Genomic DNA, 18519 nt, shown 5'->3' with positions numbered 1-18519 from the left:
TTTGGCTTCATTTTTCCAGTCGATTTCTTCGTATCGATTCAATCGTATCTCACAAAGAAATAGCAAGGCTTTATTCCCACCTCTCACTAAATTCCACTTAGTTTTCAAAGTGAAGAGTTCCCACCCCATTCTCTCCACGCAATATCTCAGAAGGGTTGCATATTTGACCCCATGTTCCTGCATGGTTTCTCCGCATCTCGAATTAACAAAAATCACAAAAAAACTCTGCCCACCTGCATAAGTGTATCTATTGAATATACTCCGACATAATTTGGCCCCTTGTTGACCGGTACTTGCATGTCTAAGTACGAATGCCTCGTTTCACGACGCAATAATTCCCGAAGCCGTTTAAAGTTCATGGCGTGCATCGTTCGAAAATCGTATAATGATATTCATGTAACTCGAACGCCAATTTTCGCGGCAAAAACCGCGGCCGTAACAACAGTAAAATAATAATAGTAAAATAGCCCACGAAATAATGTCAGTGCAGTAATGCCATGCCATCGCGAAACGCTGGCAGAGTTCAAACGTGCAATGGGCCGATGAAAGGGCATCCGCAGCCGTATCACCGCTGCGGTAAGAATGGTAGAATGCAGCAGCAGCGTCTCTTAGAAGACCGCGGGAGTGCTGGTAATAACACCGTTCGATAAATAACTGAAATTAGATGTCGACTACGGCTTATTGCACATGGTTCTTACCCCGCCCCCATGCTGGTCGGCCGATTCTTATGGCACCTGTGGTGTCAACTTGGTTATCTCTGTATTAGCCGGATTGTTGATGGTGTGGTGTCTTTTACCCGCTACTTGCATGATGGTCTAATGGTTACTTCTTGTTATTCTTTTTTGTGCGGTTTCAAAGTGAATACTGTTTCTAATAAGAACATGGTATACTGGGTGTTAACCCTAGCTTGAGTCGGATAGAAAACGGAAATTAGTCGAAAGCTTTCAGGTAGTAAGCGATTGATCCAATCTGATAAATTCTCTACAGTATAGTAAGATTCCCATCAAAATCGTACCTTTGGTTTCGCAGTTATGGAAGGACAAACAAGCACGCGAACAAACACATTTATAATTTATTATATTAGGGGGAGTAGATACGGAAGACTAGTTCAGGTAGGAGACTTGAACCACCTCAAATATTTCAATTCAAATTTCGGGCTACCGGTATCGTAAATAGCTTTCGATATACTCGTAACAAGGTACAACTAGTGCCGGCTCCATTTTGGCCGTCATCAGAACAGTTCGGGAGTGAGAGGGTTGAACGTGATTTTGTTGTTAGAAAGTAAGAAATTGAATAATTTTTGTTTGTTATTACTGTCTGAAAAGTGGAATAGATGCGTGTTGTTATTTAGTTTTATTTCTTTCATTGATTAATATTGTGTTACAAACGATGAGCCTTTTTAATAATAGTTGTAAAAGTTTCAAGAAAATCTGTTGAATAGACAAAAGGGGAGTGCGGGAGACTTGACTCATGCTATGATCGGGAGACATAATCAGTGGTCCAAGTTTCCCGCACTGAGCATAGAAAATAGTTTGGTTCAAAAAAAGAAAATTCAATAATAGAAATGAATATAAAAAAATGAACAATGGTTCAAAAAGGTGAAAAACATCTCGGAAATGAGGGAGAGTGACTCTGAAATAGAAAATATGTATTTTATACGCTGAAACATCTGATGATGAAAACCTTGACATAGACAATCGTTGGTCATTGGAAATTGTTTTCTTTCAATGTTTTTTCGGATAAACAAACTTATGGTCAAGTCTCTTTCGCCCCTTGTTCAACTCTCCCATGGGTATGGGAGACATGCAAGCCAACTTTCGGTTCCTAAAAAAAGAATTGCTGTACTCAAAATATTCATCTCACCATCACTCTACTGTCTACTATCGTTACCTATTTGGGCATGATATCTTCACGCAAAAAAAGAGTTGCTACCATTTACTGATACAACTTAAGTAGCTTCAGAGTCAAAAGAGGTTCAACACTCCCAGACTCCCCATATATATCTTAAGCCCATAGATTCCCTTTTTTTGGCTGATACGCCTAGGCCGTTGCTATTGAACTCTAAAGCGGCCCACAGACGAGCAACCTAGTTGACAACTTAACAGCCGAGAATTCTCTACAGAATTTTCTCGAAAGTTCATGCGCCGTGAATTATTTACCGTTACATACGCACTTTCGGTAGAATTCTCTGTCCAGTTGCATACAAAATACTCTCTGCCGTTTTCTTGCGAGAATTTTGTAGAGAATTCTCGGCTGTTGCAAACGGGCTTTAGTTGTCAACACGACGTGTTGACAACCAAGTTGAACGTCTGTGGGCCGGTTGGTGGTTGATATTCCTTCAACCACTATATATGTATGGTTTACAAACTCGTTGACAACATAGTTGTCAACTAAGTTGCTCGTCTGTGGGCCGCTTAAAAGAACTGGAATGGCATCTCGATGCAGGCAAACTGAGGAAGACTGAAAGGGAAGATGTAGAGCAATCTATCTCTCTCTGCGCTCTGTCAATTGGTTTATAACGATGTAAACAAAAACAACCCGGGGCGTTGAAGTGATACAACTGCTGCGTCCGACGTCCGACGCGGTTATTTGATTGGTTGCCGAACCATTAGAAAGAGATGGGTTGCTCTACATCTTCCGTCTCAGTTGGACACAGTTCTTTAAGAGTTCAATGGTTTTAGCAGAGCTGGTTAGTGTAACGGTATACCATACAATTCGGCGTATGATACAGGAGCTTAGGGAAAGACCTCAGTGAAAAAAAAATGTAGGTAGTGTAGGGACGACAAATTTGTTAAGAGAATAAGCTTTTGATACTGAAGAGCATCTTTTCCATTGACATTTAATTTCATTATCCACTTCCTATCTCAAAATTATATCTGAAACAAAAAAAGGGCAGGAAACCAGAAAAACAAATACAGTTTTCATCGAACCGATTTGAAGACTTGCAGTGACTCAAGAAGAAATAAAAATCATTCGATACACAACTTATTCTCCAATAGGGAATACTCCTTCTGACGAAAATGATGTATTTTTCATGAAATATTTTTGAAACGTCACATTTTGAAATAACTATTTCAACCGTTTCCCAAAAAATTATTTTGAGCACTTAAATATGAAAAATAAGAATGGGTATTTAAAATTTAAAGCGTTTAATTTCAATTGCACAAGTTGGCAACATCGACTAAAATATGTGTTAATGATAAAGGACAACAAATACATTATCTTGATGAGATAGACAAAGATGGCTGTCTATGAAGTCTGCGACGAACGAGGAAGGTTGTAAAATTTTATGGGATTTTTATGGCCGGTTGCAGTTGAGGCTCGCCAGTAAGTACGCGCCTGTAAATCAACAGCTATTATTATATAAACAAGCTGATCGGACATTGTTCTTTTTATTTAATAGTAGGCACTGTTGCCAAATCGTAAACTTGAAACGGAGCGATTTGAATTTTAAAACCCCATATTTGAAGAATGATTTTGAATAGTTTCCGCTGTGCATTTGAAAAAATCATGAATGAACCTCATAAGTATTCAGTTTAAACTTGCATATGCAGTGATAACCCAAATTGAGGAGAATTCCCTGTCTGTTGTGTCTGAAATATCATCTCGGCGTCAAAATTCTTCGGCTGATTTAAGCAGTTATCCTTACTAGACACAAAATAACAAAAACTAACTTTTTCGCACGAAAAGAATGACGATCTTAGCATAAACTTCCTGTGCCTCATGTCGCTCGTTGCTCGTTGCATTGCGGCCGTCTCTACGCGTCATTAGATGCTCCCGATGTATAAAAAAGGCGTCACGGACGATGGAAACAAAGCGCACGACCGTTTGGGCCGAAAAAAGGCGGTAATTGTGTAAATAGCGAGGTGTTCACGGGCCGGTGGCCACGTTCTTCGCTAAACTTCAATTTCCGACAAGACCGAGCCGATAAACAGGCGTTAAGACCCCTCGTAATGCCCCGTTTTCATGCCCATTCATTCCCCGTTCTGTCCGATTTATTCCGCACGCGTGCCTTAATTACTACGGCTTATCTGTTGTGTTGTTGCCTTAATTAGGTTATGTATTATTTATGGTTTTCATGCCGGGTAATCGTTGTTTGCTCTTATGTCTTATCGGAGTAAGGGCAAAGATGGTATCATGTGCTAAATGACATAAGACACAGAGCACCCAGTATTAATGAACTTATTATGAAGAATTTCTATGAATATACAGGCTGTTCCTAAATTGAACGTACAAACGAAAAGGGGAGATTCCTTAAGTGAGTTTAAGAAAAAAAAGTCCCATAAACATGGGGTCGCAAACGTTTCGTTTTCGAGATACAGAGTGTTGAAGTTTGAATTTTTTTCAAGTTTTTTTCTCATATTATATACACTTCACAAGATATTCAACTGAAATTTGGCATAGATATTACATTTTAGAGTTCTCACCACGTGACATGGCAATTTCGATAGAACATCTACAGGGTGATATTTTTTCTGGAACACTGCCACCTGTTCTTCTGCAGAACTTTTTTTTTGGTGAGCAACTGTCAATTTGAAAAAATGTAAAAAGAAGCTTTGTTCTTATACTGAACTTTTCGGTCTCTTGTAGTTTTGTCGTATCTACCAACGATTTCGAGAAAAAAAATTTTGAACGATTCTCTCGAAATTCTCGTAACTATGATAGGAAGGCCAGTTTGTAATCTGTGGTGAATGAATTCAGTGCCAGTTTTGACACATCAAATTATTGAACGTTTGTTTTTTTAAAAAGTGAAGGTGGGTGCATTTGTGGCTATTTATTTCTGCAGAAGAACAGGTGGCAGTGTTCCAGAAAAAATATCACCCTGTAGATCTTCTATCGAAATTGCCATGTCACGTGGTGAGAACTCTAAAATGTAATATCTATGTCAAATTTCAGTTGAATATCTTGTGAAGTGTAGATATATGAGAAAAAAACTTGAAAAAAATTCAAACTTCAACACTCTGTATCTCGAAAACGAAACGTTTGCGACCCCATGTTTATGGGAATTTTTTTTCTTAAACTCACTTAAGGAATCTCCTCTTTTCGTTTGTACGTTCAATTTAGGAACACCCTGTATAACAGGGAATACTCCTTGTGATGAGAATGAAGTATTTTTCGTGAAATATCTTTGAAACGTCACATTTTAAAATAACCATTTCAACCGTTTCCCGAAAAAAATTATTTTAAGCATTTAAAAATGAAAAATAAATATGGGTATTCAAAATTTAAAGTGTTTCGTTTCTATTGCTCAAGTTGGCAATATCGAGTGGAATATGCGTTGATAATAAAGGACAACAAATACACTATCTAGATGAGATAGACAAAGATGGCTGTTTATGAAGTCTGCGACGAACGACGGTCGTAAAATTTTATGGGATTTTTATGACCGGTTGCAGTTGAGGCTCGCCAGTGACAGCTGTTATATTATAAACAAGCCATTATTGTTTTCATTTTCTAGTAGGAGCTGTAGCCAAATCGTAACCTACGTAACGATTTAAATTTTAAAACCTCATATTTGAAGAATGATTTCGAATAGTTTCCGTGGTGTATTTGAAAAATTCATGAATGAAACTCATAATTATTCAGTTTAAACTTGCATATGTAGTGATAACCCAAATTGAGGAGAATTCCCCACTCGGCTCTGTAGGTCGGCAAGACCGAATTGTACAGGGTGATCCTAGATTCATTCAAAATTCAGGAGATGAATGCTCGTATGAAATTGAGATGGGTCTTTCCTATAACAAAATTTCCTCAGCCCACCCCTTTCCGAGATATCACCCTTAGAAGGTGTCGACTAAAATTCAGTTTTTATTTATTTTTCTGAAATTCTTGAAATTCTGTAATTTTCGGGCACTCGCAAAGAACCAACCACGGGTATAGCTCAATCTTCTAGTCTGAAGATGCTATTCTGATAGCGGAACAAGTGTCGTGGTTTTAAAACTCATTTTGTGAAAATCGTATAATCTGTTTCAAGTTGAATTATGGATTTTCATTAAGTTTCGGCCACATCAATTCAACAACAACAACAAATGGATATAGAATAATCAGCAACTATAGCTTGTCAGTCGTTGCTGCAAAAAAAAATTATTAGATTAATACTAGAAACGGTGCCGAACAGGGACTGATGCTGCAGTTTCAGAAACCATGCTTTTGTCGTACCTCCACGAAAAATCTGCTGTATCAAAGTCTTCACCAAGCTTATGGTGTGAATATTCCACCCTTTTCGTAGAGGAACGGGACATGGCTGATGGAATCTGCAATTATTGTGGAAATTATTACCACATAAGTGTCAAAATCTGTTGTTTGCTATATAGGGAACTTTTTTAGTCTAGGCAGAAAAATCCACCTAATATTGTATATTGTATAGTTGAAGAGCCGACGATGCTAAATCGGGATATACTCGAGATATACCCGGGATATACTGAAGACTTAGTGGATTTTGAAGATTAGATGGTAGAAAGAAAAAAAGGTTCTATGATGTATGCACTTTTAGCGGTGGGGAAAGCGTCTGCAGATTCTAAAAGATGTAAAAAAATCGTCAGGTGTACATACTCGATAGTGTCAGATTAAGAGTCTATATGCCCTAACCTAGGTGTCTGATAATAATTTCATTTTAATCTGACAGTTTGGGTGGTGGGGCTGGACGTACGGAAGAGTTGAAAATGGTAAAAAAAAATGTTTTTCGAGCATCTCAGATTTTAAGAGGATATGCTAATTGGACCCATAGAAAGCTACTCTTCAAGGAACTGACAATTCGCACGTGACGCAAGATCACAGCGGTCCTTTGAAAATGCAAAAAAAAAATCGTAACTTGTACATACTCGAGCGTGTCAGATTTTCATACAGATGGCTAATCTCGGTGTTTCAGACGTGTTGACCCATTAATCTGACACTAATCAGGGGGATTTTCTTAATCAGACAGTTTGAAGATGATACCGAGGCATTTTTTTCAAATATCTCCCTTCCGGTACCTCTAATCTATTCTATATTTATTATAAAAGTTGTAGATAATAAAATTCTATACAATTTTTGTCTGAAGTAATTTTACATAGTCTAAACCGTTTTTGAGTTAGAGGGCGATAAGGGCGAGGAGCTTAGCCACACATGCGAAAGGCCACGGTTAATGTAGAAACCCAGTCTAATGTGCATTCATCGCCATATATCTCGAAAATGTTCAAACGCAGAAAAAAGAGCTTCGGACAAAATTTGTAGAAAATTTTACGCCCTACAACTTTTATAGTGAATGCGAAAACAATTTGAAGCCCAGGAGAGGAGATAATTCAAAAAAACTAATTTTTGTGACCTTTATGGCCAATTCTTATGGTTTCGGCTTGCTAAAACTGTCAGATTATATTTTTTCCGTTATTCTTGAATTATTAGCTTCAATATAAGAAAAAAGCCACCGCGCTCGAGAATGTACACGTGACGTTTTTTTGTGTTTGACGCCCTCCCACACATTTTTGTCACGCTTAAATTGTCAGATTAAGAGAATACATACTTTTCAACATGGGCTCCCCAACTACTACTAACGTTCTCATATTTCACTGTAAGTGTCAGGGGTGGCTTTTTCCCAGGTGGTTCTACTCAAAAAAAACCTCACAGGTTTTATCTGAATATAGAAAATCATCCGCCAAACATGCCAACCAGGATATGAATCGGCTTCGGAGAAGGTACGTATGTAAAATATCGAAACCAGCTCCGATAAGAAACGCTGATTTATAACTCTCCTCCGAGGGATCTACCCCAGTTCCATCTCTAAAACGGGCGTCCGGAAATTCTTTCCCATCATCTCTATCATCGCGCCAGCTCGCTAAAATGCCGACTAATCAACGTTTACCGTAACGTCAACCGAAATGGACTCGGTAATTGGAATAACTTCGCCGTCGGAAGACTTGAAATCGCCATATTCGTACGTACGCGATTAGAAGTACGTTTCGCCCCGCGTACACAGACTTGCAGACGTACGAAACTAACCCGAGCTTGTGCCTTTTCGCTGGAAATCTAATATCGAATTAAGCCGGCCATAACACAACATACGCACGTCAATACATAAATTATTATAACTTATGGGGCACACGGGTTGTCCGGGGACCATAAATTATGACGGCCCATAGAAGAATATATAGATACGATGTCATTCCGCCAATAAAAGTTGATTTGATGCCATAATAGGAAGAAGGTATTCCTGTGTGTGAGTAAGACCTGCCTGATATCTGTGGTTCGCAGGCAATTGATATCGCATGAAAACAGTTATGATTGGAATATGTTGTTGGAGAGTCTTTTGCGAATAATTACGATGGTATCGCTTGTGCATGCGCTTGCTGTGTTGTTACCGTATCGAATTGGAATCTGTGGTATCCAGGGTTGCCAGTTCAATTTTTACTTCATCAGTATATTTCTTGTCAAAAATTCAGTAGATTTCAGTAGATTTATTTTTCGCTCTACAAATTTCAAGAAAGGGTAATGAAATAAACCTATGACGTCAAAAAATATCTATTTATATTAAACAATATACGTAACCTATCCAAAAAAATAGGAACAAGCAAAATATCCTCATAGGAGAAATGAACATATATATACCTAATTATTAATTTACTCACAAATATCACAAAATGACGTTACACAGGTACTTAATTGTACTTATCAGATTAGACTGAATGAAAAACAGGAATGAATAAACAACAAAAATTCAAAACGAATGAAAAAAATTAAACGTAAGTAAGGAACTGTTCTAGCGGACTTTATAGAGGTATATAAAAAATTGCATTTAATCTGAATCAACGTCAGTGAAATTTGCTCTTCTAGATTATTTATTACTATTAAATATTATTTGAATAGAGCTTATCGAAATATCATGCGAGATAAAAGAGTATGGGATTAATTGAAGATTAAGAATAATGAGGAAGAGAGATAATTTTTTTTCAGTAGATTAAGAAATGTTTCAGTAGATCAGTAGATTAATATCAAAATCAGTAGATCTACTGAAATTTCAGTAGAACTGGCAACTCTGGTGGTATCTCACTTGGGAAATGAGGAATCTCTCGGAGATCATCAGGATTTGAGGGGGGGTTCTTGGTTGTGAACGTTATCATACCATTTGATGCGGCGCCTATTTTTGCTTGGCGAGTATCTTCGAGATCAACGATAGCCTATTAAATGGTTAGTTTATGCAGAGTTACTTATAACTGATCCCTAAGAGAAGGACCACGATTCCTCTGTCAATACCAAAGGTGACCTACTTCTATGAGCAAAAGCCTGATACCATAATTCCAACTGTGTGGAGCAGGTGCCTTCACACAAAAAATTGAGGATCTCGTCTTTCACCCTTTCACGGAAATCATGCATGCCAAAACAGAGTCTAGACTTATCATTCCTTCATTCATTGCTGAGAATAAATCTGAAAAATGACTGAAAAACAAAACTATCGGTGCGATCAAACTTATAATTTCTTAGGGCTACTTGCAACTGTGTGCCCTCCTATGACTGTAGAGACCCAACCGTGACCTACAGATCCTTCCACACTCCGGGCATGGATGGACGCCAACCAGATCTGGCCGCTGCTGTATTCTTCTCGAGTCTCTAATATAACTGTGGACCAAAGACCTCCATTGTGATCTGTCTAACGTTAGTAGTTCCCAGTTATGATTGGCAAAAACTGATTTAAGGGATTTGATACAGTATATCCTTAAACCGCTTATTCTGGCCTCCTGGTTTCCGAGCTCCCTCTGTGAATTCGCCATACAGAGCTATTTTGGGGAGTCTTGTGTCTCGTATCCTCAGAATATGGCCGCTCCATCTGAGTCAGGCCCTTCAGTATCAATCTTCTAATATATAAAATTCTCGTGTCATAGTTTTCGTTACCATACTCCTCCGAAACGGCTTGATGAAATTTTTTGTGCTTATCCGGTATCTATGAGAATCGGCCAACATCTATTTTTCATCCCCCTAAATGTTAGGGGTATTCCACCCCTAAATTTTTTTTTGTATTTTTTAGACAAAATTTTCAATTTCTATTTTTTTATGATACAACATACAAAAATACATACAATCCTCAATTTTCACCCTTCTACGATCAACCCTTATTTTTTAATAGCCATTTTAGTAATTTAATCATTAGGAAATTATTTATATGGCAAAACAACGTTTGCCGGGTCAGCTATCTATGAGAATCGGCCAACATCTATTTTTCATCCCCCTAAATGTTAGGGGCAGTCCACCCCTAAAATTTTTTTTTATTTTTTAGACAAAATTTTTAATTTCTATTTTTTTATGATACAACATGGAAATTATTTATATGGCAAAACAACGTTTGCCGGGTGGGTCAGCTAGTTGATATACAAATTTGAAACTCTGTGGAACCATCTGATGTGCATTATTTGTCTCATATGACCTTGTTGCGTTTGTTCAAGCTTTTTAATGTGTCGCCTGTAGGGCGTCCAGCTTTCGCTTCCGTAAAGAAGCGTTGGGAGGACCACTGCTTTGTAAACAGCTGTCTTGGTCTTCAGATTGAGGTCGTGATTTTGATACATTCTGTCCTTTAGTTTCCAGAATGCCCGTGAATCCAAATTTATAAGGTTGTGTATTTCCGTGTCTAGGTTAGCCCTAGTAATCATGAAGTTTCCCAAGTATTTGAACTGCTCGACCTGTTCTAGAGTTTCATCCTCCAGGCTGATATCTGTTTGAAGGCTTTCTGGCGGACTTACCGGGATTTTGGTTTTGTCAATATTGAGTCTAGGGCCTAAAGCCTAGTATATAAGTTTGTAGGTGTCCAACATTATCTGTAGATCTCCTGAGCTGCTAGTGATAAGTGCGCAGTCGTCTTCATATTGTGAGTTCCTTGATAAACCTTAAACGGGTTTTTGCTCTGAGGCCCTTAAGTTGACCTTAAGCGCCTCCATCATATATGAATCTCATCCCAACACTTTTTACAGGCATACTTATGTCAGCAATTATCGAGACAGTTATGGCGAAAATATTGAACGGTAAAGGCGCTAACACGCAGCCTTGTTTTATTCCAGAGTTGGTTAAGAAATAGTTGGTTCTAGAGCCATTATGATAGTCTACATCACTGAGTAGTGGTTATCAAATATCGTCCTTATAATTGGTCAATAATGGGTAATCTCAGCTTGAGGACATGGACCTAATCGAGATCTGGGTGGGTCTAGCATGAAATTTAATGAGGAAATTCACAAAACCCAATAAATAGCCCTGATGAAGAATCAATAAAGATTCGAAACGTTGGCAATTTCAACAAGGGTTTGATGTTTCACCAGTCCTCAAGCTGAAATTACCCATTATTCACTGAGTAGTGTTTCTTTTGACCTCAAGAAACTATTGTTGAATTATTTCTACGAGTCAAAGATTCACCCTGTATACATGGCCATATCAGCACCTGGCGTATTTCAATAACGAAAAAAAAAGTTACTGACGGCACCCTCTCGGCAACAAACTCAATTTTCCGCAACGTCCGAGTAAGACGCCGTCGTGAAATATGGGATCATACTACTCTAATAAGAATATCCGCGCTATGCCATAACTCTTCTGGATGACTGGGGGCACCATATATCATCGGAGGTTAAACCTTTTAACCCGTGCAATCCGAGATAATGATGATGTAGCTGCATCGAATTATCACACGGAAAAGCACCCACCGATGGCGGACCTTTGAACGCGGCAAAACGCTGAAACGTGCTCTCACTAGGCGTATGCCCTCGATGGGGTAAAAATCAATGACGGATTGCTTCATGAGGAGGCTTCTCTAGGCATGAATTCAACAATATATACACACGTTAGTTCATCATTATTGGTTTTCCGATGTTGCAGCCCAAAAATGTTTTAATAACATAAAACGCGAGGTCCGTCAAGAAATAAGAAAAATCAAGGACAGCTGGTGGAAAGAAAAAGCTAGGGAAATACAAGCTCACGCCGATAACCATGATTACAGGCGTTTTTTCGAAGCTATTAAAACTGTTTACGGTCCAAGCAGAAAAGCTAACTTTCCTATAAGAGATACTAATGGAGCTATTCTAACTGATGATAGAAAAATTCTCGAAAGATGGAAGGAGCATTACTCACAGGTCTTGAATCAAAATAACAACTCGGATTTGTCCATTTTAGAGCTGCTTCCCGCGTACAGTCCGATAACATCGCTTGATGACGAAATCTCAATGTCGGAAATCATAAGTGCGATTAAAAATATGAAAAATGATAAGTCACCTGGTCTAGACGGCATTCCAGCGGAGATATTCAAGGCCTTGGATGAAGACATTGTCAATAGTCTCGTAACACTATTCCGCAAGATCTGGGAACAGGCAGATGTGCCACAAGACTTCAGAGACGCTTTAGTTATCAACCTCTATAAGAACAAAGGCGATACGTCGAATTGCAACAACTACAGGGGCATATCGTTGCTTAGCGTGGCCGGTAAAATTCTCTCGAAGATTATGGCTAATCGTCTGGTTCCACTCTTGGAGAAGCTATTGCCTGAATCCCAGTGCGGCTTTCGACCAAATCGAGGTACGTTGGACCTAATTTTCACACTGCGACAGCTGCAAGAGAAGGCCCGTGAACAACAATCAAGGATCTATACAGGCTACATCGATCTAAGTAAGGCGTTCGATTCGGTGAATCGGAGAGCGCTATGGAAAATCATGGCACGTCTTGGAGTACCCGAAAAATTCTTAACAGTGTGTGAAAGCCTTCATACCAACAACACCGCTAGAATACAGCATAATGGTTCTACAACCGACCATTTCTCAACCAACTCTGGAATAAAACAAGGCTGCGTATTAGCGCCTTTACTGTTCAATATATTCGCCATAGCTGTGTCGATGATTGCTGACATGAGTATGCCTGTAAGAGGTGTTGGAATAAGATTCAGATTCGATGGAGGCCTGTTTAACCTGAAGCGCCTCAAAGCAAAAACCAGTACCAAGTTTATCACTGAACTTCAATATGCAGACGACTGTTCACTCATCGCTAGCAGCTCAGAGGATCTACAGATAATGATGGACACCTATAAACATATATACGAAGCTTTAGGCCTTAGACTCAATATCGACAAAAGCAAAATCCTGGTAAGTCCGCCAGCAAGCCTTCCAACAGACATCAGACTGGAGAATGAAACTCTAGAACAGGTCGAGCAGTTCAAATACTTGGGAAGCTTCATAAATACTAGGGCTAACCTTGACACGGAAATACACAACCGCATCAATTCGGCATCACGGGCATTCTGGAAGCTAAAGGTCAGAGTGTTTCAAAATCACGACCTCAATCTGAAGACCAAGACAGCTGTTTACAAAGCAGTGGTCCTCCCAACGCTTCTTTACGGAAACGAAAGCTGGACGCCCTACAGGCGACATATTAAACAGCTTGAACAAACGCAACAACGTCATCTAAGACAGATAATGCACATCAGATGGTTCCACAAGTTTCGAATGCAGAAGTCTTGCAACGCGCGAGTTGTACAACAATTGAGACTCAAGTAACGAGAGCTCGACTCAGATGGAGCGGCCACATTCTGAGGATGCAAGACACAAGACTCCCCAAAATAGCTCTGTATGGCGAATTCACAGAGGAAGCCCGGAAACCAGGAGGCCAGTATAAGCGGTTTAAGGATACACTACATCAATCCCTAAAATTAGTTAATGCCAATCATAACTGGGAACAACTAGCGTTAGACAGGTCACAGTGGAGGTCTATGGTGCACAGTTATAATGGAGACTCGAGAAGAACATAGCGGCGGCCAGATTTGGTTGGTGACTATCAATGCCCGGAGTGTGGAAGGGTCTCTTCAGACACAGGAGGGCACACAGTCGTATTTAGGCCTTAGAAAGTATAGGTAAGTATAAGGCTATGGTGTTTTCTTCCACCATGGTTCCTACGCATTCGTGCGATGTCTATCGTCCATTGCCACAGTATTTATCCGAATGCAGAGCAGGATGAGATGGTCATAGGACTCATAGGAGGGCACACAGTCGCTATTAGCCCTAAGAAATTAGAGTCATTCGGTGCAACTGTGCGCACTTTTGCCTTTCAAGCCATACCCTGTTTCAATTGTCGAAGCTAGAAAAATTAAAACATATTCATAAGATAGAGAATTTTCTAATCTATAAAAAACATCAAAAAGCCAACAAACAAAAACGTTTTCTTTCCGCAAAAAGAAATTTAATGGTGGAAGTTGGAGTGCTTTCACATGCACCCTCACGGGGTAAGTGAACGCAGTGCTAAGTGAATCACACAATCAAAACAAATAACAAAATAATGTCATCAAAATGTTACAATATTAGAGAAATGCTGTTTATTGTCAAGAAGCTCTTTTTTATAAGCACTGCATTATTGTTCGTGCCACAATTCCTGGTGAACACAACACTTGATACATTCCCCTGTTGGTGGCTCTTCATATTTTTCTGAACAAATAGGACAATATTAATCAAGTCTTAACCAAGAAAATCAACAATGTCATAATTTATTCCTCACTGAACTAATGCCCATATAATGAATCTATGCGCACACTTACCCGCGCACACTTTTCCCAGTAAGCCAAAATTTGAATTGACGTTCTTATAGAGTTGAGCAGCTAAGAGAACCTAAAATTTTTTATTATATATCTAGATTAATATGCCCATGATCGAATAAAATATTATTTAACACTGTCGAACTCGGAACTTGGACCTGGCAGAATTTGCAGAGATGCTGAAAATTAACAAGAAACTAGTGAATTTGATTGATTGCAAATAAAAAGTTAACGAAACGTCGCACGGCGCACTCCTATGAAAAACTTATTTGGGGATTCTGCGCCCTTGCTTCACCCAAATGAATTCCTCTTTCATACATTGCATAGTCGAGATATACGCACTGCGCACACTTACCCACTGCGCTCACTTACCCCGAATGACTCTATAAGTCTGTTCTTTTTGTATATTCATTCCGGGTAACGGGATACAGCAATGAATGAATGAATGACCTTTCGAGTCGATTATCTTCCAGAAAAATCATCACAGATCGAAAAGTGATAAACATCCCGAAGAAGCAACTCTTCTAGTAATAAATCTGAGAACCACAGCGATCTCGAAGCAACCGTTCGGTCTTGAGGAATTTTTAACTGACCCCAATATTGTTGGGAATTTGTCCGATCATGAAGAGGGTTGCCTGACTCGGGTTTGTCAGGCGGATTTTGTCCCAGTCTCTGGCGACACCATGCGGGCAGAAAAAGGAACTCTTCGTCTGTCAATCATGACAGTATAACCTAGATCTTCTTGAAATTGAAGAACAAGCAACGACCACGTGTTAAATCATCGTCGATCGCACGAGAAGAAAGTGAACCAGATCTCGGTCGGCCGCCGAATATCATCTCGTGGCGTGAAATCGGAGTAGCTTTCTAAATCGCCGTGCATTAGAATAAATAATTAATATATCATGAGTGGACGTGTGGACCGGTTAAAAATGAGGCGATCCTCCCGTTTTTATCGTTCTGTTAGCCTCCGGCGATCGCTGACGTCCGTCGACGGATCGGGCAGAATGGCCTTTCTGCGTAATTGTCTTCGGCGTGCCGTTCGATGACAGGCGTTCGGAATTTGCGAAATTTCGCTTTCTCATTCCGATCTCAGATCGCGGAACTTTTCTTCGATCGTTTCGCATTATCCATCATAATCGTTTTCTAATCAGATTGGGTTCTCTCTTACCGCGAGCGTTAATTGTAGTAGTATATAATTATTTTTTTCTTTTTATGGTGCCTGCTTCGGGAATTAACGCAATGTTTGTTGGACAATCTTCCATAATTATCGTTCTCGCTGAATGAAAGCTGTCCCTCTCTGAATAGGACCACCGGAGAATGGGCATTTTATTTTAAAATACTAGGAATACTTCGCCATAAAACGCAGAAAACTATACTCCATTCACTTTTATTTTAGCAGTCAGTTGGCCATGGAAATTTGACACATTTGACCCTATATAGTACGAAAATGTGGGGTTATGACGCTTGTCAAAACATTTTTGGGTTTTGAAGCAACGCTTTGTTGCCGGTTCTACGAAAGTTTCTGTTATTATGTATTTTATCACAATGTCAAATCTCTTCGGAAAATATGTGACTAACATAATTGAAGTTTATACAAACTGACTGAAGGCATACCAAATCCAGTATAATATCATAATATGCACTAGCTTGAGGAGAGTTAATGTTCGTTATCTTCTTTGGCTGGAGTTTGAATATGTTACATCAGTTGTAGATTTCAAAAATATTAACAGGAAGATGAAATCCATATGTTGCAGTGGTTGGGAATGGGTATCTCCCCAAGGAATTAACAGATAATTACAAGAATGTTGAATTCTTCAACAAAAGGAAGTTTCAAGTCAAGATGACTTGCTGACGCGTATTTGTGGCTGTTCATCTTAATACATTGATATAATAATAATAATTAGGTATTTATTGTTAACTTAAGACATTTACGATGCATAGGACAAGTCAAATGAGAAATAGAAAAATCAATTTTCGGGAACTTATTCTACGACATTCATCGAAAATCCTGTAGTAAACTTTTCGCATTAATTTACTCAAACATAAAATTCTCAAATGCCATCACTTTTTTGGGTCTCCAATAGAAGGAAATTCTTTGTCATCCTCTTCATTCACAATCTCTCTGACTGTGGAAATGTTCAGCTGAAATATAAGTCGTTTAGATTCAGATGAAACATATAAATTCTCTTACATTGAATATGTTTGCTACCGTCTGACATATTGTGGATTTTAGAATATCAGGGTATAATTATTTAAATGAGCGGACCTGAATTCTAAATAGCACTTCCTGAAACCCTGTCTCTTTTTTCAATCACTTTCGGCATTATCGTAATAAAAATTGATATTAGTTGTGGCAACGGCGTTATGACATTAACGACATTTCATGAGTGCCAACCTTACTCCGTTCTAGTTACAAAAACTTGAGAAAATTATTTCATGGCCAACCGACTGCTAAAATAAATGTGAATGCAGTATATGTCTAGCCTTATCTAACCTTAGCTCTCATTACATTACCTCACCTAACGTAACTTAACTAAGTTACTACTTAACTAACTTAGTTAACCTTATCCAGTACAAACTGGTAAAGATAGATAATAGTAGAGTGATGGTGAGATGAACATTTTGAGTACAGAAATTCTTTTTCTAGGAACTAAAAATTGACTCATGTCTCCCTAACCCATGGGAGAGTTGAACAGGTGGTGAGAGGGACTTGACCATAAGTTTGTTCATCAGGAAAAACATTGAATGGAAACAATTTCCAATGACCAACGATTGTCTATGTCAAGGTTTTCATCATCAGATGTATCAGCGAATGAAATACATGTTTCCTATTTTAGAGTCACTCTCCCATATTTCCGAGATGTTTTTTACTTTCTTGAACATTTTGTATATTTTTTATATTTACATCTGTTATTTAATTTTCTTTTTTTGAAGCAAACTATTATTATAGCTCAGTGCAGGAAACTTGGACCACTGATTATGTCTCCCGACCATAGCATGAGTCAAATCTCTCGCACTCCCTTTTCGTCTATTCAACAGATGTTTTCTTGAAACTTTTACAACTTTTATTAAAAAGGCTCATCGTTTGTAAAACAATGTTAATCAATGGAAGCAATAAAACTAAATAAAATTTGAATTGAAATATTTGAGGTGGTTCAAGTCTCTTACTTGTGCAAGTCTCTCAGGCTTCCCTACCTTACCTCATTTCATCTAACCTTACCTTGTCAAACTTACCTTATACAGGGCAAGTATGTGACTATTTCAACAGTTGATTCTTTAGGTCAAAATAAACATTTTTTCCGATTCGGCCTTGATAAAAAGACCGATGGATTATGGAATACATACCGTAGAAAATACCCGTGGTTAACTTCGTTAACAGCCTTGCTCGTCTCAGGTACAAATGATACCAATTTGGGCGCGTAACCCATTACGATATTGCGTAAAAAGGCCCTTTTGAATCGAAGAAGAGGATATTAGCTATATGTTAATTCCTAGGTAATAAAGTGACCGTCTTGTGATACTACCGACTGGACGTCGTGTTCTAGGTGTTAATGAACAACGTGCTCGAGAACGACATTAGTCATCGTGACCGTACGGCATACCTGGATACCTGCACATACGGGGTGTCCCACTCAAACTGAAAAGCTACCGATGGGCCTATTATTCTAGAATGGTACATCACTATAATCATTCGGGAGCTGAATTACTTGGGTTATCCGGTAGTATGTTTCAAATATGAAAAAAATGTTTTTTTATGGCTCGATAAACATTTGGCATATCTTCGCGTAAAAGTAAGCAAGCACCTTCATCATACCGTGTTCCCTTTTGAATACTAGGCCTACGACTCGAATTGGAGAGCTCTATGGAAAATCATGGGACGCCATGGAGTACCCTAAAACCTCTGTAAAAGCCTTCATACCAACAACACCCCTAGAATACAGCAAAATGGCTCTACAACAGACCATTTATTAACCAACTCTGGAATAAAACAAGTGTTGCCCTTA

The 18519-nt window shown here is 38.8% G+C and overlaps 1 protein-coding gene across 1 annotated transcript in view; it reads left to right on the top strand.

Annotated features, from left to right (window-relative positions):
- Window positions 1–18519, top strand: part of LOC123322974 (dendritic arbor reduction protein 1-like) — a 287319-nt gene that overhangs the window by 6122 nt on the left and 262678 nt on the right. The gene's annotated exons all lie outside the window — the stretch shown is intronic.

Source organism: Coccinella septempunctata, chromosome 1 (genome assembly GCF_907165205.1).
Source record: "Coccinella septempunctata chromosome 1, icCocSept1.1, whole genome shotgun sequence".
NCBI lineage: Eukaryota > Metazoa > Arthropoda > Insecta > Coleoptera > Coccinellidae > Coccinella > Coccinella septempunctata.
This window is presented reverse-complemented; position numbering and strand designations above follow the sequence as displayed.